The sequence below is a fragment of the Notamacropus eugenii genome (genome assembly GCF_028372415.1).
Source record: "Notamacropus eugenii isolate mMacEug1 chromosome 2 unlocalized genomic scaffold, mMacEug1.pri_v2 SUPER_2_unloc_1, whole genome shotgun sequence".
Taxonomy (NCBI): Eukaryota; Metazoa; Chordata; class Mammalia; order Diprotodontia; family Macropodidae; genus Notamacropus; species Notamacropus eugenii.
Window position 1 is genome coordinate 414,285 of NW_027325092.1, and position 23,766 is coordinate 438,050.

General features: G+C 37.3%; 1 pseudogene; it reads right to left on the bottom strand.

The window, feature by feature from the left end:
* Positions 1–1,489: 1,489 nt before the first annotated feature.
* On the bottom strand, positions 1,490–22,715 carry LOC140516914 (serine/threonine-protein kinase tousled-like 2 pseudogene; annotated as a pseudogene).
* Positions 22,716–23,766: the final 1,051 nt, after the last annotated feature.

A 23,766-nucleotide genomic window follows, 5' to 3' on the forward strand; every position in this document is an offset into this window, starting at 1 on the left:
ATGCTGCTTCCAGCCTTAGGGCTTTTGGCGGGGGCAGGGCTGTTATTCAGTGTGAGATTAAGTTCGGGTGGTCAGGTCGGGACAGGGCTGCCTCTCAGGCTCAGTTCCCTCAGGGGGTTTATGCACAGACCTTCCACAATGGATTCAGGCTCCTGACCGCTTGGGGAGCCCCGGTCTGTAGCCGCCTCTCAGCTTCTACCTCCCGGGGGGGCCTGAGTTATGGGGGTACCCCACTCCCCTCTCCACCCGCCAAAGAGACTCTCTCACCGCCCCCAGTCACCTGTGGGTGGAGGGACTTGTGCGGCCACTGGAGATCGCGTCCCTGAAGCCTGCTTGGATCTGTTTCTCTCGGTGCCGCGGCTGCGGCAGGTCTGAGCTGGGCTGGGCTCCACGTCTGTAGTGCGAAGGACCCCCCGAGAGAGGTTTGCAGGTCTCTCTGGAACAGAAATCTCCCTCGCTCCAATGTTCCGTGCCCTCTGGGTGCAGAATTCGCCATGAGTTACTTCCCTGTAGCCGTTCTATGGGTTGTGGGTTCGGAGCTATGTGGATGTGCGTCTTTCTACTCCGCCATCTTGACTCTGCGTCCCAAACCTTTATTTTAAAAAAATGGTACTTCAAATTAATTAAAAGGGACAACCTTCAAGTGTTTAAATTGTGAAGAAATAGCTGAAAACCTAGAGAAACTTCTAGTTGCAGTCTTCTAACCTTATTCCTTGTCTAATAGAAAAAAGTCACACATCTCCATTCTCCCATCCAACTGTTTCCCTACTAAGATGAGGGAAACAATTGTTAACAGGAGGCCAGATGGAAGAGGAGAAAGCTGCATTTGACTGGAATGGACATTTCCCCGTATCTGCTAATACAGGTTTCACTTTGTGACCATTTTTTTTTTTCAAAAATGAAAAAGCAACTAGGGAAGCTGTAGGTCTTTAAAAGCTGAAATTATTTGGGGTAGGAGGGAGGGAGAGACCACTAACCCTAGTGCCATCAATGAGTCATAGCAACTTTTTTTCCTTTGATTTCAAACATCATCCCCAACTGAGCCTTTCTGCTGTGAACTCTTCGGGAGATGTTACCTAAATTTTATTAAAAGAAAAGAACAAGTTTAAATATAGACACTGGACTAGCCCACTCTGTATTTGAAAAGTTCGCAGTCTTCATCAGAAGTGCTGCAGCAGGGACTCCCTGAGTCTGCGTGTACTGAGTCACACTACATGGATTCAGTTAGTTTTTGTTTTTTTCCCCTTACTCAGAGCAGCCAGTGCCGTGGGAATCTCAGGGTTTATTCCAGCAGGGCTTGGCTGGCACTGCCCAAGGTTTCTTCTCAGTGAGAACTGATGCTGTCATGTTCTAAGGATGGGAAAAAAGCAAGAACAAAAGCACCTGATACAAGCTTCATGAAATCCACTCAGATTCGTTATTCTCCGAATTCACTGCTGAATGGCATTTGTCCATTTGTGTTGCACAGTCTTTGGCCTAGGAGTCTATCTCAGTTTGAAGAGCTGTTATTAGATGCCCCAGAAGTTGATGCAATTGCAGCTGCAGCAGAGATGCTCTTGGAAACTGATTTTGGGATGTGAGGAAGTAAATAGGAGTTACATGCCAGCTGCTGGACTTCAATGTGATCCTCTTTTAAGTAAGCCAGGCAGGGCTAGATAAATGCTTTTAATTCAGGTGTCACAGCTGGCTTTGGAGGGAACTGAAGGTCAGTAGCTTTAAAGATAGTATTCTCTTGCAGAGTGTCTTTCTGTGATCGCTTATGACCAAAAGGATTCCTTCCATAAAGACAATGGTAGAAGATCACCCCAAATGACCAGACATCAACATTTTTGGAGATCTTTGATGGTTCCTTCCCAACCACAAAGCACTCTGATGGCAAATACCAGTAAGTACCAGCTCTATACCATCAACTGAATTGTAAGTATTTTCATCCATTATCTTAGAAAGACGGAAATAAGTGATCTTTATTTCTCCACATACTGTACCATTTACTAGAAGAATATTTCCTGGTTTGAAATCATAGTGAATGAAGGGAGGTTTGATTTCATTGAAGTATTTTAAAGCATTCACAGTCTGCATAATAGTGGATCCAGCCTCTTTTCCTGACATTAACTTGTGCTAGTCTCGTTTTACATCATGGATTTCGATAGATCAATAATTTTACAACTATCTCTCCTGGATCTATTTTCCAGGTCAGCTGTTTTTCCAATGAGATATTTTACATTATCTTCTATATTTTCATCCTTTTGGTTTTATTTTATAATTTCTTTATTTCTCATCAAGTCATTAGCATCCATTTATTTCATTCTAATTTTTAAGAATTATTTTATTCGGTGGGCATTTGGGTCTCTTACTGCCTTTTTTAATTAATAAATTTATTTATTTATTTTAAGTTTTCAACATTCATTTCCACAAAATTGTGAGTTCCAAATTTTCTTCCCGTCTCTCCCCGCCCCCATCCCAAGACGCCTAGCATTCTGATTGCCCCTTCTACCAACGAGCCCTCCCTTCTAACACCCTTCTTTATTCTTATCTTTTTTTTTGTCCTGTAGTGCAAGATGAATTTCTACACCTCATCACTTGCATTTCTTATTTCCCAGCTGTATGCAAAAACAATTCACAACATTTGTTCCTAAAACTTTAAATTCCAGCTACTCTTCCTTCCTCCTTCTCCACCCATCCCCACTGAGCAGGCAGGCAATTCACTCTAGGCTATATATGTGTAGTTTTGCAAATGACTTCCATAATAGTCATGTTGTGTAAGACTAACTATATTTCCCTCCATCCTACCCTGCCCCCCATTTCTTCTATTCTCTGTTTTGACCTTTTCCCTCCCCAAGAGTGCTTACTTCTAATTGCTCCCTTCTCCCTGCCCTGTCTTCCATCATCCATGCCCCCTACTTATTCCCTTCTGCCCTGCTTTCCAGAACTGTAAGAAAAATTTTCATACCAAATCGAGTGTGCATGTTATTCCTTCCCTGAGCCAAATGTGATAAGAGTAAGCTTCACTTTTTCCCTCTCACCTTCCCCCTTTTCCCCTCCATTGGAAAAGCTTTTTCTTGCCTCATCTATGAGAGAGAATTTGCCCGATTTCATTTCTTCCTTTCTCCTCCCAAAATATTCTTCTCTCACGCCTTAATTTTATTTTTTACATATGACCCCTTACTATTCAACTCAACCTGTGCTGTCTCTACACACACACACACACACACACACACACACACACACACACGTGTGTGTGTGTGTGTGTGTGTGTGTGTGTGTGTGTGTAATCCCTCCAACTACCCAGATATTGGGAATAGTTTCAAGAGTTACAAATATTGTCTTTCCATGTAGGAATGTAAACAGTTCAACTTTAGTAAGTCCTTTGTGATTTCTCTTTCCTATTTACCATTTCATGCTTCTCTTGATTCTTGAGTTTGAAAGTCAAATTTGGTTTTCAGCTCTGATCTTTCCATCAAGAGTGCTTGAACGTCCTCTATTCATTACATGACCATTTTTACCCTGAAGTACTATACTCAGTTTTTCAGGGTAGGTGATTCTTGGTTTTAATCCTAGTTCTTTTGATTTCAAGAATATCGTATTCCAAGCCCTTTGATCCCTCAACATAGAAGCTGCTAGGTCTTGTGTTATACTGGTTGTATTTCCACAATACTCAAACTGTTTCTTTCTAGCTTCTTGAAATATTTTCTCCTTGACCTGGGAATACTGGAAATTGACTACAATATTCCTAGGAGTTGATCTTTTTGGATCTCTTTCAGGAGGTGATTGGCGGATTCTTTCAATATTTGTTTACCCTCTGGTTCTAGAATATCAGGACAATTTTCTTTGATAATTTCATGAAAGGTGATGTCTAGGCTCTTATTTATTTACTTATTTTTAGAGTTCTACAATCACTACCATATAATTTAGATTTTTTTGCTCCTACTTACCCACACCTCTCCTCTGTCTCCTCGAGTTGGAATACATTTCTATATAGGATCTATACTTACATTCCTATTAAATACATTTTCTGTTTAGTCATGCTGTGTAGAAGAACTAAAATGAATAGGAGAAATCATATAACAACCCAAAACTTAATACACAGACGCAGAAAAAAAAAATGGTCTGCTACATTTTGCAACTGACTTCCATAGTTCTTTCTCTGGATATGGAGGGCATTTTGAGTTAGATCACTGTGAATGTTTTTTAAGTCCTTGCATTGCTATGAAGTTCCAAGTCTACCCGACAAAAAGCTCTCACAGAATGTTATCGTTGCTATGCACAAATCTCTCCTGGTTCTGCTCCTTTCACTCAACATCAGATCATATAAGTCTTTCCAGACCTCTCTGAAGTCTTCTTGTTCTTCATTTCTTATACTGCAATAGTACTCCATTACATTCATATACCATAATTTATTCAGCCATTCCCCAATTGATGGGCATCCCCTTGATTTCCAGTTTTTGGCAACTACACAGAGTGCTGCTATAAATATTTTGGTACATGTGGGACCCTTTCCCACTTTTGTGATCTCTTGGGGGTACAGTCCTAGTAGCGATATTGCTAGGTCAAAGGCTATGCACATTTTCATAGCCCTTTGGGCAGAGTTCCAAACTGCTCTCCAGAATGGTTGGATGAACTCACAGCTTCACCAACAATGAATTAGTGTTCCAACTCTCCCACAACCTCGCCAACATTTATCATCTACCTGTTGTGTCATGTTTGTCAATCTGATAGGTGTGATGTGGTACCTCAGGGTTGTTTTGATTTGCATCTCTCTAATTAAAAGTGATTTAGGGCATTTTTTAAAATGACTATAGATATCTTTAATTTCTTCTTCTGAAAACTGCCTGTTCATATCCTTTCAACATTTATCAATTGGGGAATGACTTGTGTTGTTGTACATTTGACTCAGTTCTCTATATACTGGAGCAATGAGGCCTTTATCCCAGAGATTAGCTGTAATTTTTTTTTTTCACAATATACTACATCCCTCCTAATTTTGGTTTCATTGGGTTTGGTTGTGCAACAACTTTTCAGTTTAATGTAGTGAAAATTATCTGCGTTGCACTTCATAATGTTTTCTAACTCTTCTTTAGTCAAAAATTCTTTCCTTCTACATAAATCTGACAAGTACACTATTCCTTGCTCCTCCAATTTGTCCATAGTATGAATCTTTATACCTAGATCGTGTACTCATTTGGACTTTATTCCGGTGTATGGTGTCAGGCATTGGTCTATGCCTAGTTTCCTCCACACTTTTATCCACTTTTCCCAGCAATTTTTGTCGAACAGTGAGTTCTTATCCCAGAAGTTGAGGTCCGTGGATTTATCAAACAGTAGATTGCTATAGTCATTGCCTACTGTGTCTTGACTATGGAGCATATTACATTTATCTACCATACTGTTTCTTAGCCAGTACCAACTGGTTTTGATAAGTGCTGCTTCATGATACAATTTGAGATCTGGTAGAGCTAGGCCACCTTCCCTAGCATTTCTTTTCATTAGTACCTTTGATATTCTGGACTTTTTGTTCCTCCAGATGAATTTTGATATTATTTTATCCAGCTCTAGAAATTCATTATCTGATAGTTTAATTGGTGTGGCACAAAACAAGTGAATAAATTTAGGTAGAATTGTCAATTTTATTTTATTGGCTCAGTCCACCCAAAAGCAACTGATGTTTTTCCACTTACTTAGGTCTGACTTCATTTGCGCAAAAGTGTCTTGTAATTTTGTTCATATACTCTCTGGGTTTTTTATGGCAGGTAGACACCCAAATATTTTATAGTGTCTACCCTAGCTTTAAGTGAGATTTCTCTTTCTAACTCTTGCTGTTGGCCATTTTTGCTAATATATAGGTATGCAGAAAATTTGTGGGGATTCATTTTGTAACCTGCAACTTTCTCAAAGTTGTTTATTATTTCAAGCAGTTTTTTACTTGAATCTCTGGGATTCTCTAAGTATATCATCATACCATCTGCAAGGAGTGATAACTTAGTTTCTTCTTTGTCTGTTCTAATTTCTTCAACTTCTTTATCTTGTCTAATTGCTACAGCTAACGTTTCTAGTACCATATTGAATAATAGTGGTGATAATGACATGGTTGTTTCACCCCTGATCTTTTTGGAAATACATCTAGCTTACCTCCATTGCATATAATGCTTGCTGAAGGTTTTACGTAGATACTGCCTATTATTTTATGGAAAGTTCCCTTTATTCCTATGTTTTCCAGCGTCTTTAATAGGAATGGATATTATATTTTGTCAAAAGCTTTTTCTACATCTATTGAGATGATCGTGTGGTTTCTGTTAGTTTTGTTGTTTATGTGATTGATAATGCTAATAGTTTTCCTAATATTGAACCAAGCCTGCATTCTGGGTATGAATCCTACCTTATGATAATGTATTATTCTCATGATAAGATGCTGTATTCTTTTTGCTAAAATGTTATTTAAAATTTTTGCATCGATATTCATTAAAGAAATTGGTCTATAATTTTCTTTCTTTGTTTTGTCTCTTCCTGGTTTAGGAATCAAAACCATATTTGCATCATAAAAATAATTTGGGAGGACTCCTTCCCCATTTTTCAAAAATATTCTATATAGTATTCGAATGAACTCTTCTTTAAATGTTTGATAAAATTCACTTGTAAATCCATCTGGTCCTGGAGATTTTTTAATAGGGAGTTCATTGATGGCTTGTTCAATTTCTTTTTCTAAGATGGGTTTTTTTAAGTATTCAACTTCCTCTCCTCTTAATCTGGGCAATTTGTGTTTTTTCTTTTTAAACTCATCCATCTCATTTAGATTGTCGAATTTGTAGGCATAAAGTTGGGCAAAGTAATTTCTAATTATTGTTTTAATATCCTCCTCATGGCAGGTGAGTTCACCCCTTCCATTTTTGGTATTAACAATTTGGTTTTCTTCTTTTTTCTTTTTTAAATCAGATTGACCAAAGGTTTGTCAATTGCATTAGCTTTTTCATAAAACTAACTATTGGTTTTATTTATTAATTCAATAGTTTTCTTAATTTCAATTTTATTAGTCACTCCTTTGCTTTGCAATATTTCTAATTTGATATTACTTGAGGATTTTCAATTTTGGTCTTTTTCTAGGTTTTTCAGCTGCATGTCCAAGTTACTGATCTCCTCTTTCTCTATTTTATTCATGTAGGCATTCAAAGATATAAAATTTCTCCTGAGAACTGCTTTTGCAGTATCCCATAGGATTTGGTAGGTTGTCTCATTATTGTCATTCTCTTGAATGAAGTTGTTGATTGTTTCTGTGATTTGTTGTTTAACCCACTCCTTCTTTAGGATTAGATTATTTAGTTTCCAATTAATTTTTGTTTTATCTTTCCATGGCCTTTTATTACATACAATTTTAATTGAATTATGATCTGAGAAGGATACACTGATTATATTTGCCTTTCTGCAGTGGATTGTGAGGTTTTTATGCCCAAAAATATGATCAATTTTTGTACATGTGGCATATACTGGTGAGAAAAAGGTATATTCCTTTCTATTCCTATTCAATTTTCTCCAAAGATCTATCATATCTACCTTATCCAGAGATTGGCTTACCTCCTTAAACTCTTTGTTATTTATTTTGAGGTTAGATGTATGAAGTTCAGAGAGGGGGAGGTTGAGGTCCCCCACTAGTATAATTTTACTGTCTATTTCTTCCTTAAACTCCCCCAACCTCTACTCTAAGAATTTGGATGCTACACCACTGGGAGCATACATGTTTAGCAATGATATTGCTTCATTGTCTATTGTGCCTTTTAGCAGGATATAGTTTCCTTCCTTATCTCTTTTGATTAGATCTATTTCTTCTTTTGCTTTGTCTGAGATTAGGATGGCTACCCCTGTTTTTCTTACATCAGCTAAAGCACAATACATTCTGCTCCAACCTTTTACCTTTACCCTGTGTGTATCTCCCAATTTCAAATGCGTTTCTTGTAAACAACATATTGTTGCATTATGGCTTTTAATTCATTCTACTATCCATCTCCGTTTTATGGGAGAGTTCATTCCATTCACATTCACAATTATGATTATAATCTGTGTCTCAGGAGCTGCTGTGGGTGATATCTGGTGCTCAGCAGCTGTCACTTTCTCGGCTCTTCTGGTCTCCCACCCTGGGCTGCCACTCTGTCTTTCTGCCATACTTCTGCTCTCTGTGGCTGCCCCAAGGTTTTCCCACTTGGCCACACTGCTGCGGGACGCACTGAATTGTGTGCTGTGGGCTCACCCCCGCAGAACAGATCCTTCCCATTGACCTTCCAGTCTGTCCTGGGATCTGTATCTGGCACAGTCTGTCTCCTATTGAACTCTTCACCTCCAAAATTTGGTCAGATTCTCTTTTTAAAAGTATCTGAAGGAGTTTGTCTAAGAGCTTAGGTGAGTCATTGCTCTCACTCAGTCATCTTCAAAGGATGTTAAGCTCTTTTTTTTGATCATGGCTTTCATGTAGTCCCATAATTTTTAAATTGCCTCTCCTGGATCTATTTTGCAGGTCACTTGTTTTTCCAATGAGATATTTCACATTAATTTCTATTTTTTCATTCTTTTGCTTTGATTTTGTAATTTCTTGGTTTCTCATCAAGTCAATAGCTTCCATTTTTTCCACTCTAATTTTTAAAGAACTATTTTCTTCAGTGAGCTTTTGCACCTCCTTTTCCATTTGGCTAATTCTGCTTTTTAAAGCATTCTTCTCCTCATTGGCTTTTTGGAGCTCTTTCGACAATTGAGTTAGCCTAGTTTTAAAGGTGTTATTTTCCTCAGAATTTTTTTGAGTCTCCTTTAGCAAGCTGTTGACTCCCTTTTCAGGATTTTCTTGCATCGCTCTCATTTCTCTTCCCAGTTTTTCCTCCACCTCTCTCACTTGATTTTCAAAATCCTTTTTGAGCTCTTCCATGGGCTGGGACAATTGCATATTTATTTTGGAGGTTATGAATGCAGAAATCTTGATTTTTATGTCTTCCCCTGATGGTAAGCATTGTTCTTCCTCATCTGAAAAGATGGGAGAGAATACCTGTTTACCAAGAAAATAACCTTCTATAGTCTTATTTTTTTCCCCTTTTTGGGCATTTTCCCAACCAGTTACTTGACTTTTGGATCCTTTGTCAAGAGTTTGGTATACTCTGTGGACCTGTAAGTTCTCAGTTCCTCCAAGGTAGCACAATCAAGGGAGAGGAGTTTACTCCCTGGCATGGCTTGTGGCTGAGATTCAGATCAGCTCCTCAAATCCCCCAGAGGCTTTAAGCTGCCACTCTAACAATGGAGGCTGACTTCTGCCTGCCATGGCCAGTACAGAGGCCACTGCCTGCTGCTGCGGGTGCTGCCTGGAGCTGGGGCTACAGAAGGACCCTGCTCCCTTGCCATGGAGGTGAAAAATCTCTCTCACTGACCTTTGAAGTGTCTTTGGCGCCTGAGGGATCTGTGAACCTCCCCTGCTACTGGGGATTCCACCCCTGAGGCCTGCTCTGGTACTGCTTCTCCTGGCACCACTAGGCCAAGCCTGGGCTGTGCTCTGCTCCACATCTGGTGCGATAAACCTTTCCCATCGTCCTTCCAAATTATCCTGGCCTGGCGATCTCCTCCACTCCGTCATTTTGTGGCTTCTGCTGCTCTAGAATTTGTTGAGATTCATTCTTTACAGGTATTTTGTAGGTAATGGGGAAGAGCTAGAAAATGTGCATCTTTCTACTCTGCCATCTTGGCTCCATCCCTCCTTCTCCCTTTTAAGGTGTTCTCTTCCTTAACTTTTTGGATCTCTTTTGGCATTTGGATTAGTTTCTTTTGAAAGGTGTTATTTTCTTCAGCATTTTTTTGGGGGGGGGGAGTCTCCCTTAGCAAGGTCGACTCATTTTTCATGATTTTTCTCGCATCATTCTCACTTCTCTTCCCAATTTTTCCTCCACTTCTCTTAGTGTATTTTCAAAATCCTTTTTGAGGTCTTCCATGGTGGTTTTGAAATAATTTCTTTTTTTTTTTTTTTTGAGGCTCTGGATGTAGGAGTCTTGGCCTTGCTCTCTTCCTCCAACTGTATGCTTTGATCTTTGTCATCTAAAACGATGGAAGAAGATACCTTTTCAACAAGAAAATAACATTCTATAGTCTTTCCCCCCACTTTTGGGCATTTTGTGAGCCAATTACTTGACTTTTGATTCGTTTGTCAATTGGGGGGAAACTATCCCATTCTTCAGAGGTTTTGTGCAGCTGTTCCCTAAGATATCTCTAGGGATCTGTAAGTTTTCAGTTTCTTCAAAGTGACAAAGCCAAGTGAGAGGGGTTTGCTCCTCTCATGGCCTGTGCTGTAGTCTGTGAGGAAACACAAGCATTCTTTTCTGCCCTGGAACTTCTACTAGGGTACTATCTCCATAGCCACCCTTTTAAGGACCCTGTTCCTCACCTCATGGCAGTAAGAAAGAGACAAAAAAGGTTCCCCTAAAAGTATTCTGCTTGCTTCTCCTAAATCCTGGTCTACTTAACTCAGCCCACAGGGATCCCACCTGGTGGTCAAACACAAACGCACACACACGCACACACACGCACACACACACACACACACACACACACACACACACACACTGTTTTCCTGAACATGCTTGGTGCATATCCAGAGCCACTTCCACACTAAGTGTTCTAATGGACCGCTTCTGTGACATCTGTGGTACTCCCTTCTGAATTCACGTTGGACTTTTCAGTCATAACTGAATATATAGTATCCTGACTCTTATAATGCAACATCAGTCGTCTTTGAAAACAAATGACATGATATCTCCTCCAATACTAGATGACATCTTCAACACTCTTGGAGACAAACATCAGTGATGCAAAATATCTTGTGAAAATATTCAGGCACTCAGCTACTGGTACTATTTCTCTCCCCATAAAGCACACATTATTACCTGTCCATCTCCTAAACTTCTTTGTCTCTACCTATTACCATCTGATAGAATCATCCCCCCACTTCCTGTACTTTAAGAACAGAATGCTTTGTATGTGGGTTTCTATTTCCACCAGGTATTAAAAGTTACCACTCTTTAACTCTTTCCTTCCAGTCTAGTTACATGGGAAGGACTTTTTTTACCCCACCTTGGCAGTTTTTTTCTTTCTGAATCAGGTTTGTGTTACCCAAAGAACAATGAAACATCATTTGATTTGTAATAGGATGCAGAGGATCTTGCAATGATGAAGTGTGGCACGTGTGATTTCTCTCAATTAGCAGAGGTGAAGGCGGATGAGTATAAGCATTTGGGATCGAAAATTTTTGTGGATCAGGACCTGAGAGATCTGAAAAGTCAGATTCAGAATAAGTTTGTTTGTCTCTTTTACAGATGGCAGGATTCAGTCTCAGAAACTGTCCCTACACTACACATGTAACCAGATATTGCGTAGCTCTTAGATATTAGGCTTAATCTTTGAATACATTGAAGAAGAAAAAGGCCTAGTGCCTGAAACTATGGTCTCATGATTGCTTCTAACAGTAAGAGGCCTGGCGTTTCCCAGAAGGTTGTGCAAGACTGAGTAGATCAGGGGCACAATCTCTGATATACTCAGATCCTTGTCAAGTATTTGACCATGCTCTTTTTTGCTCTCTTTATGGAGAAAATGCATAGATATTTATCTTCCTTTTAAAGGACCAAAAGCCATATAATTTGCAGGTTGCAGAATTAGCTAAATATCTCTTCTAAGAGTTGTTACAAATGACTTGATGGCATAGAGAAGAAAACTGGGAGTATTATTGGCAAGTTGGATGCCTGCGTGATGACCCAAAATACCTACTAGCTAGAATCTTAAATCTGAAAAGACCTCAGGAGTCACCTAGCATAATATCCTCAAGAGAAAGTGAGGCCCAGAAAATTCATATAAGTAAGTGATGTTTGAGCACTATTTGAGCCCACATCTCAAAAACACGAGATTCTGCTTTCTTTCTAGTGTATCATATTGGCTCTCCAAACTAATTATGTGAATTTTAATTGGCAAGGAAAAGAAGGGAGAAGGAAGTTAATAATACTTTGATTCAAGTCATGTATTTGGTTCGTGTTATCTGGGTGACTACGGGCAAGACATTTAAGTTTTCGTTGAGGAATGTATTCATCAAGCCTATAAATTAAAGATAAGTAGCTTTGATGGAAAGAATTAACCCATATCAATAAATGTTCAGGTTTCATCCAGCAATGTAATGCCTCACATTTGTATCCAATAAGATTCTTGGTTGTATTCTAGCTCCTTTGTTCTCTTGAATATCGTATTGCAAAGTCTTCCCATTTTTTATGTTCATGTATTTATTTTTAGTTTTCAACATTCATTTCCACAAAATTTTGAGTTCCAAATTTTCCCCCATACCAAATTGAGTGAGCATGTTATTCCTTCCTTAAGCCACATGTGAAGAGAGTAAGCTTCAGTTTTTTCCCTCTTAACTCCTCCTTTTTTCCCTCCATTGAAAAAGCTTTTTCTTGCCTCTTTTATGAGACATAATTTGCTCCATTCAGTTTCTTCCATTCTCCTCCCAAAATACACCTCTCTCACCCCTTAATTTTATTTTTTAAATATCATCCCTTATTATTCAACTCACCCTGTGTTTTCTTTCTCTCTGTCTCTGTCTCTGTCACTCTCTCTCTCTCTCTCTTTTTCTACGTGTGTGTGTGTGTGTGTGTGTGTGTGTAATCTCTTTAACTACCGAAATACTGAGAAAAGTTTCAAGAGTTACAAATATTATCTTTCCATATAGGAATGTAAACAGTTCAACATTAGAAAGTTCTTTATGGTTTCTCTTTCCTGTTTACCTTTTCATGATTCTCTTGATTCTTGTGTTTGACAGTCACATTTTCTATTCAGTTCTGGTCTTTTCTTCAAGAATGTTTGAAAGTTCATTGTTTCATTGAATGACCATTCATTTCCCCTGAAGTATTATACTCAGTTTTGCAGAGTAAGTGATTCTTGGTTTTAATTCTATTTCCTTTGACTTCTGGAATATCATATTCCAAGCCCTTCGATCTCTTAATGTAGAAGCTGCTAGATCTTGTATTATCCTGATTGTACTTCCACAATACTCAAATTGTTTCTTTCTAGGTGCTTGCAAAATTTTCTCCTTGACCTGAGAACTCTGAAATTTGGCTACAATGTTCCTAGGTGTTTCTCTTTTCAGATTGCTTTCAGGAAGTGATTGGGGGATTCTTTCAATATTCATTTTGTCTTCTGATTCTAGCATATAAGGACCGTTTTCCTTGATAATTTCATGAAAGGTGATGTCTAGACTTTTTTTTTTGTTTTTGGTCATGACTTTTAGGCAGTCCCATAATTTTTAAATTGTCTCTCCTGGTTCTATTTTCCAGGTCAGTTGCTTTTCCAATGAAATTTCACATTATCTTCTATTTTGTCATTGATTTAGTTTTGTTTAGTAGTTTCTTGGATTCTCATAAAGTCATTTATAATTTTTAAAGAACTATTTTCTTCAGTGAGCTTTTGCACCTTCTTTTCCATTTGGCTAATTCTGCTTTTTAAAGCATTTTTCTCCTCATTGGCTTTTTGGAGCTCTTTACCCAGTTGAGGTAGCCTATTTTTAAAGGTGTTTTTTCTTCAGCATTTTGGGGGTATCCTTTAGAAAGGCGTTGACTCCATTTTCATGATTTTCTTGCATTAGTCTCACGTCTCTTCCCAGTTTTTCCTTGACCTCTCTTACTTCATTTTTAAAATCCTTTTTGAGCTCTTTCTTTTTGAGCTCTTTGTAGGTTTTGAATGCAGAAATGACTCCTGAAAGCATGCATTGTTCTTCCTAACTTGAAAGGATGGAAGAAAATACCTGTTCATCAAGAACATAACTTTCTATGGTCTTACTTTTCCCCCTTTTTTGGGCACTTTTCCAGCCAGTTACTTGACTTTTGAGTCCTTTGTCAAGAGGCAGGTATACTGTGGGGATCTGTAAGTTCTTTGTTCCTCCAAGGTGGCACAATCAAGGGAGACGAGGTTACTACTGTCCTGGCCTACACACTGGTCTGGGAGTAACCAAAAACTTTTCTGCCCATAATCTGCGAGTAGAAATCCCTCTACACAACTGCCTCCAACTCTACCACACCAGCACTTCTCCTCACCCCAGGGCTGAAATTCAGATCAGCTCCTCAATTCCCCCAGGGACTTTAGGCAGAGGGCTCCAAAAATGGATGCTGCCACTGCCATGGCTATTGCCGATGGTCCAGACTGATTTCTCTTCTCCCTGATGTGAAGGAGCTTTCTCACTGACCTTTGATGCTGCCTGTGGCATTTGTAGGTTGAGCAATCTGGGAACTTCCATGGCCAGTGTCTCCCTGAAGCCTGTTCTGGTTCCTGTCCCTACCACGCTGTGTGGCCCACGCTGGGCTGTACTCCACTCAGTGTCCAGTATGATAGACCCTTCCTTTCAGCCTTCCAGACTGTCCTGGACTGGAAATCTCCTTTACTCTGTCGTTTTGTGGCTTCTGCTGCTCCAGAATTTGTTTAGTGTCATTTTTCACAGGTATTCTATGGGCTATGTAGGGGAACTTCTACAAGTCAGTCTTTCTACTCTGCCATCTTGGCTCTGCCCCCAGTTCTCTGATTTTTTTTTTAATGAAAAATATGACATTGGTATTTGAATTGCTTCTTTCTTGCAGCTTCCAATATTTTCTCCTTGACCTGGGAGTTCTAGAATTTGGCTATAATATTCCTAGGAGTTTTTTTTAATCTTTTTTTATATCATGACTTTTAAGTAGTACAATTAATCTTAAAGGGTATCTCTGGGATCTCTTTCCCAGATCAGCTGCTTTTTCAATGAGATACTTCACATTTTCTTCAATTTTGCATTCTTTTGATATTTTTTTATGTCTCCTGATTTATTAGTTTCCATTTGCCCAATTCTAATTTTAAGGAATTATTTTCTTCAATGAGAAATTGTAACTTTTTTTCCCTCCATTTGGTTAATACTACATTTTCATGACTACTCTTCAATGAATATTTGGGCAGGTCTTTGTGACTGACCAATTCTGCTTTTTAAGGCATTCTTCTCTTGAGTGTATTTTTTGTGTCCTTTACCATTTGGTCTATTCTGTTTTTTAAGGCGTTCTCTTCTTCGGTATTTTTCTGCGTCCTTCACCTATTAATTCTTTTTTCGTGATTTTCTTCCATTGCTCTCATTTTATTCCTATTTTTCCTCTACATCTTTTATTAGATTTGAAAAATCTTTTGTGAGCTCTTCCCGGAATTGTTTAAGGTTCTGGAAGCAGTTCACTTTTTTTGTGTCTTTGACTTTAGTTTTTTTGTTTTTTACTTTATTATCTTCTTTTGAATTTCAGATTTGATCTACCTTGTCACCATAGTGACTTTCTATTGTCAGATTCTTTTGTTCCTCTTTGTTCATTTTGCTGGCCTATATCTTTATTTTGAACTTTATGTGAACGTTGGGTCTTTCTCCTCCAGGGCAGGGGCTCTGGCCAAGGCTTCAGGTTTTTAGGACTGCAACTTAGAATGCTATATAGTCAATGATACAGATTACTGCACACAGTGATAGCAAAAATTTTCCTATAAGCACTTTATGATCACTTGTCTGATCCCCAGACCATCGTTGAACTGAGGGTTCTAGAAGCCATGCCCATGATACAGTCACCCCTACCAATTCAAGGGCTGCTACTGGCTTGCTGGTATATACCCTGCACTGGTACAGGCTTCACTGGACTGCACTCTCCTCCCAATGAAACAGATCTTTTCTGGCAACCTTTTAAACTGCCTTGCATTAGAAAATTGCTTCACTCCATCCTTTTTGTCTGTTTGTTTCTGCTGCTACAGAATTTGTTTTCTGGCATTATTTTAAATTTGTTTGGGGGAAAATTAAGGAGAACTCAGATGAGTCTTTGCCTTTATTATGTCATCTTGGCTTTGCCTTTATGACCTTTTCTTTCACCTTATTTCTTTCTCTTCCTTTGGCACCTCGTCCATTTTCCTATGAACTCTCATTTTTTTCCAAGGAGCTACAAAAGTCATTTTCTCTTCACCATTTACCAGTCAGTTGATTAATGCATATAGCATTTTCTCTCCTTTTCTCATCCCTTGTCTTCTTTATGTACCTTCCCATCCTGCAGTTTAGTCCCAAAGTAAACATTGATTTAATTGTAGGCAAAGGATTGGGAGGTTTGGTATATGATGTTCCAGGATTGTTCCTTTACAATCACGTCTATTTGAGTTTAATTTTCATGTGTCAACTTGTGTACTTGCTCTTATTATCTTTTAATTTAAAAAAATTAATTAATTTTCAGTTTTCAACATCCTGTTCAATAGGCTTCTGATTTTAAAATTTTGTCTACCTCCCTCCCATCCTCCTTCCCCAAGACAGTGTGTGATCTGATATAGTTTCTCTATGTATGTTCTTATTAAGTATATTTTCACATTAGTCCTGTTTTAAATAAGAATTAGAATGTATGGGAGGAAACACAAGAAAAAAAGCAAAACGAAACAACAACAACAACAACAAAGAGGTAGAATATAGTATTCATCAATATACATTCAGACTCCTTAGTTCTTTCTCTAGGTGTGGATGGTATTTTCCATTATGTGTCTTTTGGAGTTGTCTTAGATACTTTCACTGTTTTGAAGAACTAAGTCTATCAAAGCTAGTAATCACACATTGTGGCTACTACTGTGCACACTGTTCTCTTAGTTCTGCAAACTTCACTTAGCACCAGTTTGTCTACGTCTTCCCAGGTTTTTCTGAAGTCAGCCTGCTCATTACTTCGTATAGCACAACAATATTCCATTACACTCATATATCACAACTTGTTCAGCCATTATTACTCACGTGCTTGAGAAAAAATAATATTCATCATCAGAATAAAAGTTAGATTTAGGGACTACTATGAGGAAACCTTGTAGAAAAAGATATTATTTTAAATGTCTTAAAATAAAAAAAAAAACACACTTATTTTAAATGTGGTCTTTTTTCCGTTGTTGAGTTCTTCCCAAAGAACCCAAATCTCCATTTTGGAAAATGGCCCCAGACAAGTTATCCTTCATCCTTGTTGTTTAATCGCCTTGCTCCTGCCTGGACACTTTCTCTCCCAACTCCCTGTTTTTTTGGCTCCCATTTCATTTGTTATTTTCCCTCCTTAAAATGTAAACTTCTTGAGGAAGGGACTATTTTTGTTTTGCTTAAATTTATATTTTCAGCACTTGGCATAGTGCCTGGCACCTAGTAATTAATAAATTCTTTGTGATTAACATTTCAATTTTTTCTTTGAGTGGGGAAAAAAAGTCTCTAAAAATTTCCATTAGATGCAATTTATTTGACTGTTAAAAGTTCCCTAGCAGATTCTGAAAGTATTAGCATGTAGATAGATTATCAAAGTCATGGACAGACAACTGTTAATATAACCTCAGAAGAGAGTTGGGGCAAACAAGGTAAGAAATATAAGAAGAAAACAGGTATCCAGTATTTCCAGTTCATTCCTAATTCTCCTCTGTTGAGGAACAGAGATATGGTGTGACATTTCTACCACCTAAGTTAAATAATATAAACTATGTAATTATTTTGGAAATAAAGATTTTTAACATAAAAACAAATTGTAGTCAAAAAGCACTTTTCCAAGAGTCAAGGAACCTGGATTCTAGTCCTGGTTTTGCTGCATATTATCTGTGAGATCCAGGGCAAATTATTTTACTTTTCTAAACCCTACTTTCCTCAAATGAGTAAAAAAAAAAAAAAAAAGAAAAAAAAGGCCTGAGGGTCCACCTGTAACCTCTGAGAAGCACTTTTTGTTAAGATCCCTCCTTATTCATTTCTCTTGAAGAGAGGGCAGTTTGGACTGTGCTGCCAAAAGTAAGATCACCATCTAGAGTTATTTTCTGCAAACTACACACACAAAATCTTGGACCTAAGAACAAAAGTTATGATTAGGTAAATAAACTCAGAAACATACAACTTTAAGAGTGTGAAGGGAATTTAGAAATAATCTGGGACATCATAGACTCTTTTGGGATATACAAAACACAAAAGATCAGAAAAATTAGACCAAACAGGAAAAACTTAACTAAAACCAAAACAGAGAAGAGAAAGATCTGTGAACATGCATGTGGTGGTTTGTGAGCTTGGAAATTGAGGTCATAGGGAAATTAGAGGAGAAAGAGAAAGAGAGAGAGAGAGAGAGAGAGAGAGAGAGAGAGAGAGAGAGAGAGAGAGAGAGAGAGAGAGAGAGAGAGAGAGAGAGAACAAAACAAAACAAAATGAAAAAAATGAAAAGGAAACAAAAGGGAAGAGGGAAAAATTAAAAAGAAATAAGGAAAATAGTGATAATGTACAAGGGGAGGGAGGAGAAATACTATAAGATAAAAAAAAGAGAAAAGAGGCCCTCTCAGTTTCCCTAGCAGCTAGGTAGTGCAGTGGACAGAGCACTAGTACAAGAGTCAGAAAGACCTGAGTTCAAATCTCACCTCAGACACTTGACACTCACCAGTTGTGTGACCTTGGGCAAGTCACTTAATCCCAATTACCTCATCCTGGATCATCTCCAGTCTTCCTGATGAATATCTTGTCACGGGATTCAGATGGCTTTGGAGGAGAAGTGAGGCTGGTGACCTTGCACAACCCTCCCTCACTCAAAACAAAGTCAAGTGTAAGTCATGTCATCATTTCTCTGATGGCATAGTCTTCTTTGGCAATGAAGGATGAACACACACAGGTAGGCCCCATCATGCAGGTTCTTTTCTCTGCCATCCAATTAATCCCCACTGGCATTTTCTCTTATTTCTTAGGGGGTCAGTGACTAGCATTCCAGTTCTACTTAACCTCTTAACACACACACACACATATATTACCATATAGCAATGTGCACACACACAAGACAGAGCAATATATATTAACACATCCCCCAACATTTTGGGAGCATAATTTCCCCTTCTCCCATCACCTTGGTGTTTGGGGGATTAAACTCTTAACATCTCCTTTCTTATTCTGTCAAGGTCACATCCAGCTACATCATGACTTTTGAGTCATTCATTAGGCTGGAGTTATGTTGAGAATAAATAACAGTGTAAGTAAGGGGTAATAAGACAGAGGGAAAGTTGCAATGACAAAATATTATGATCAGATAAAGACATTATGGAATTCATATACATGGAAGTAGAAAAAAATTCACTCAAAATGGTTATACACCATATAAAATATAAGGGAATTCAACTACCATGGCTCACACAGCAATTACAAGACTACAACTACAAAATATTGTTTATAGAAATGCAGACCTAAATAATTGGAGAGATATTAATTGTTTATGGCTATACAGTGTCAATAAAATACAAATGACAATACCACCTAAATTACACATTCAGTACCACTGAAATTAAACTTATCAAAAGTTTACTTTATAGAGGTAAGAAAAAATAATAACAAAGTTTATCTGTAGGGTGCAAAGAACAAAATTCTCAGAGAAAACAGTAAAAAAACAAGAGGGAAGGAAGCAAACCTAGCCGCCTCAGATCTCGAATTATATTACAAAGCAGTAATAATCAAAACAATTTGGGACTGGTTAAAAATATAAGAAGTGATAATTACGTTCAGCATACGGGACCTAAAATCAGTTGAACACTGTGTATTAGTGCAGTATTCAAAAGTCAAGGATTACAATTATTATGGTAAGGACTCATTACTGGGCAAACACTTTTGGGAAATCTGGAAAGTAGTCCAGCAAAAATCATATTTAGATCACATCTCACACTCTGTATTACAATAAGTGATATATTCAAGTAGACAAAAGACCTGGATATAAAATGCCACATCATTAAGAAATTAGAGGACCTGAGAAAAATATGCTATAACTCTCGCAACTTTGGACAGAGGAAGAATTTTTGACCAAACAATGGATAAAGAATATCACATGAGATAAAAAGAACAATTTTGCATGTGTAAAATTGAAAAGTTTTTATACAAGCCAAATGAAAGTAGTTAGAAGTAAAAGGAAAACTATTGACTAGGGAAATTTTTTTGTAGATATTTCATTGATAAAAGTTTAATATCCAAAATATGTAGGGAATGTATATCTTGGAAATGTCTAAGAACAAGAGTCACTCCCCAATAAGTAAATAATTAAAGGATATGAATGGATAGTTCTCAAATGAAGAAAGACAAACTCTCAATAACCATGTGAAAAAGTCTATCTCACTAATAACAGCTAATAAAATAACTCTGATGTTCTATCTCACATCCATCTAATTGACAGACAACAAAAAAAGAAGATGAAAATTTTTGTATGGACTGTGGCAGGGCAAACAGACTACATTGTTGATGGAACTGTGAAGTAGACCAACCATTCTGGATTCACTTACTTATACATGCCCTTTGACTTAGTAATGCTAAAACTAGGTTACGCCCAATGAAATATCCAATTACAACTCCATAAGACTGATGATGAATCATGCTTCCCACCTCTTAGCAGAGAAGTGAGGGGCTAAATTTGCAGAATGAGATAACTAAGACATAATCAATATGTGGATGTATTTTGTCTTTTATTTCCTTTCTGGTGGGAGAAAGAATTGGACAGAGTAGGAAAGTAATGATAATAATATTAAAAATGAAAGATGAGAAAGAAAAGAGAATGTATGAATAACTGAAAAATAAACAGAAGAGAGAAGGAAGTTTCAAAGTGGACATTGAGAAGCAGGGCAATTAAATTAGAAATATATGAAAAAAAAAAAAACCATGACCCACAACCCAACAAACTTTATGTAATGGAGATTCATGGTTTCATGTTCAGTCTTCTTTTCTGTTCTTCTTTGTATAGAGAAATACTCATGTTGGTCAAGTTTATAAGAATAAGAAAGAAGTTTAAAAACATGTTTTGTAATATAAGACTAAAGACAGATCAACAAAACACTCTATTATAGACCTTCTTCTAATTTAAATTTATCCATTAGTGATACTCTAGACTTGGATTCAATCAGTTCTGAATTCACATAACTTACTTCACTTAGCTCAACCCTTATCTCTCCATATGATTCACAAGAACAGAATGAGATAATTTGACTAATCCTTTGCAGGTAAACTACAGAGGTAAACTATTTCTATAACATTTTGCTGATCTACCACTCTAATAATTTTATCAAAAAGGAAATTAGGTTAACCTGGGATACCATCATGATCATGGTTTTTTGATCTCTGCTTTTTTTGTGTTAATTGTTCACTAACCATCTATCCACTTAAAAATATATTCTACACTCTTGCCAGGAATTGAAGTCAAGTTCACTGGTATATCATTTTTAGATTCTTTCCTTCCTTCCTTCCTTCCTTCCTTCCTTCCTTCCTTCCTTCCTTCCTTCCTTCCTTCCTTCCTTCCTTCCTTCCTTCCTTCCTTCTTTTCTTCTATCATTTTTTCTTTAAATGTGAGATTCTTGTCCAATGATCAGTGAATGGACATATAGGAGAAGGAGCTGGATCATATTAACATTAACATTATTGCTATTAATGAAACCAGAAGAAAGGAGGTAGTTGCTGCTAAATGAAAAAATGGTACATAGGTATTCCTTGGAGAGGCAAATTTCTATGATTTTTCTAGGAGCTACAAAAACCTTAATTCATGGGATATTTGGTCATATTTTTTGCAATATTAATAAGAAGTATTTTAAAAGACCACCATGAAAATAAATGTAGCATATGCTGAGTTGATACAGGATCAAATAAAATTCTATGAAGAACTTGATAAAGTAAAATCAATGTGCACTCTGATTCTTGTTGATTTCATGAAAAAAGTGAGAAAATGTGAAGAAAGAGAAAATACTTCAGAAAGTACAGCTCTGGAAAAATAAACGAGAGACCAAAAAAAGAAGTCTGATGTATTTATATCATGGATGCTTTCCCTGACAGAAAAATTAGTAGCAGTTAGACATTGTGAACATCAATAATGCCATAAAGAATGAACAGATCAGGAAGTTTATTTTAACATCCAGGAAAAGACTTATTGTTTATCTGAGACTTACCCCTGAGTCAGATGTCAAACCACCACTTATTAGAGCTAAGGTAAAAGTTCATAAAAATAATAAGGAAAATATAACATTCATTTTAAAATTATCTAACCCTGAATTACTTAAACTAGTAATTGAAAATCAAAATATTTCTTTTTTTAAAAATTCAATTCAATTTTATTTTCAATTTTGAATTCTCTCTCTCCCCTTCTACTTTCCCTACCCATTGAGAAAGCAAGAAAAAAATTAGTGCAAATATATGTAATTAATCAAAACAAATATCTACTACTATGTTCATTTGTTTAAATATATTGTGTGGCTAATCTGTTGCACTGATCAACTTCTCTGTTTATTACAGAGTACCAAATTGTTTATGGCTTCATAGTATAGTTTGAGATCTGGTACTGCTCTGTTCCCTTCCTTTCCACTTTTTTTCATGACTTCCCTTAGTATTCTTGATCTTTTGATTCTCTTAGTAGTTTTTTGATATATTTTTCCCTAGTTCTATAAAATAATCCTTTGGTAGTTTGATTGTTATGGTAATTGAATAAGTACATTAATTTAGTCACCATTGTAATTTTTATTATATTGATGCAATCTACCTGTTAGCTGTTAGTATTTCTTCAATTATTTAGATGTCTTAAAGGTTGTGCTGTTGGTCTAACATCAGTTTTATCCTTCTTATCAGCACCAATGTGAGCAGTACTTCGTTTGTATGTGTCTCTGTTAGCTTCATCCCAGGAGGCAAAGCAGGCAGTCCAGCCTCCAGACATTTATACCTTTGTCCTTCTTGTCTCTGGATGCCATCTGTGAAGCAGAGCAGGCCTATTCTAATGGGACAGGTTAACTTCTTCCTGGCTTCATTGAATGCCCTCAATGGTAAGATAAGAAGAGAAAAGTCTCCATGTGGACCCTTCCTTAAGATGGTCATGGGATTTTGGAGACTAGGTGGTCTTCATGACAGAGAAGTTGCACATATTCTTATCTACCAGCTCATCATGCTTTGGCATGTGGACATCTTTCTTAGCTATCATTACGTACTCTTTGAAAACAATTTCATAAATAGTAATGTGGTTTTTCTTGGAGAGACAGTGGCTTTTTCAGGGTCATGCAACTAAGCTAGTGTCTGAGACTGGATTTGAATTTAGGTCTTCCTGACCACAGGCCTCACACTCTATGCACTGCACAACCTGCTGTTCAGTTTTTATCATGATTCTGTTTCCTCCGCCTACTTGAGACTGGAAATAGAACAAAAATGGTTGAGGCGATTGATACACAAGATGTAAGGAGATAGTAACAGAGTATCTCTCTTCTTGATGAATTCACATCTCCTGGACCAGATGAACTATGTCTTTGCATATTGAAAGAATTGATAAATATGATTGGTGAGTCATTCCTATTATATTTGAAATACTGAAGCATCAAAACACCACATTAAGACTAGAAAAGAAAAAATATTTTTTCAATTTGCAAAACACAAAAGAAAGCAAAACCTAGAAACCATAGAATAATGAGCTTAACTTCAATTGAACAAGAATTTATTAGGCACCTACTGTGTTCCAGGACCAATGCTAGAGGATATGAGGATAACATTGAAATAGTACAGGGCTTTAAGGTGTTTGCATTGATGGAAAATTTTTCTAGAATGATAATTAAAAAGATAATAAACCTCAATCAACAACTATCTATTAAAACTTTACTATATACCAGACACTGTGCTAGATTCAGGGAATATAAACAGAAGTAAATAGAAAGACAGTTCCTTCCCTTGAGGATCTGCCATTCTAATGGGGGAAGACAATACATAAAAGGAAACAGAAAAGG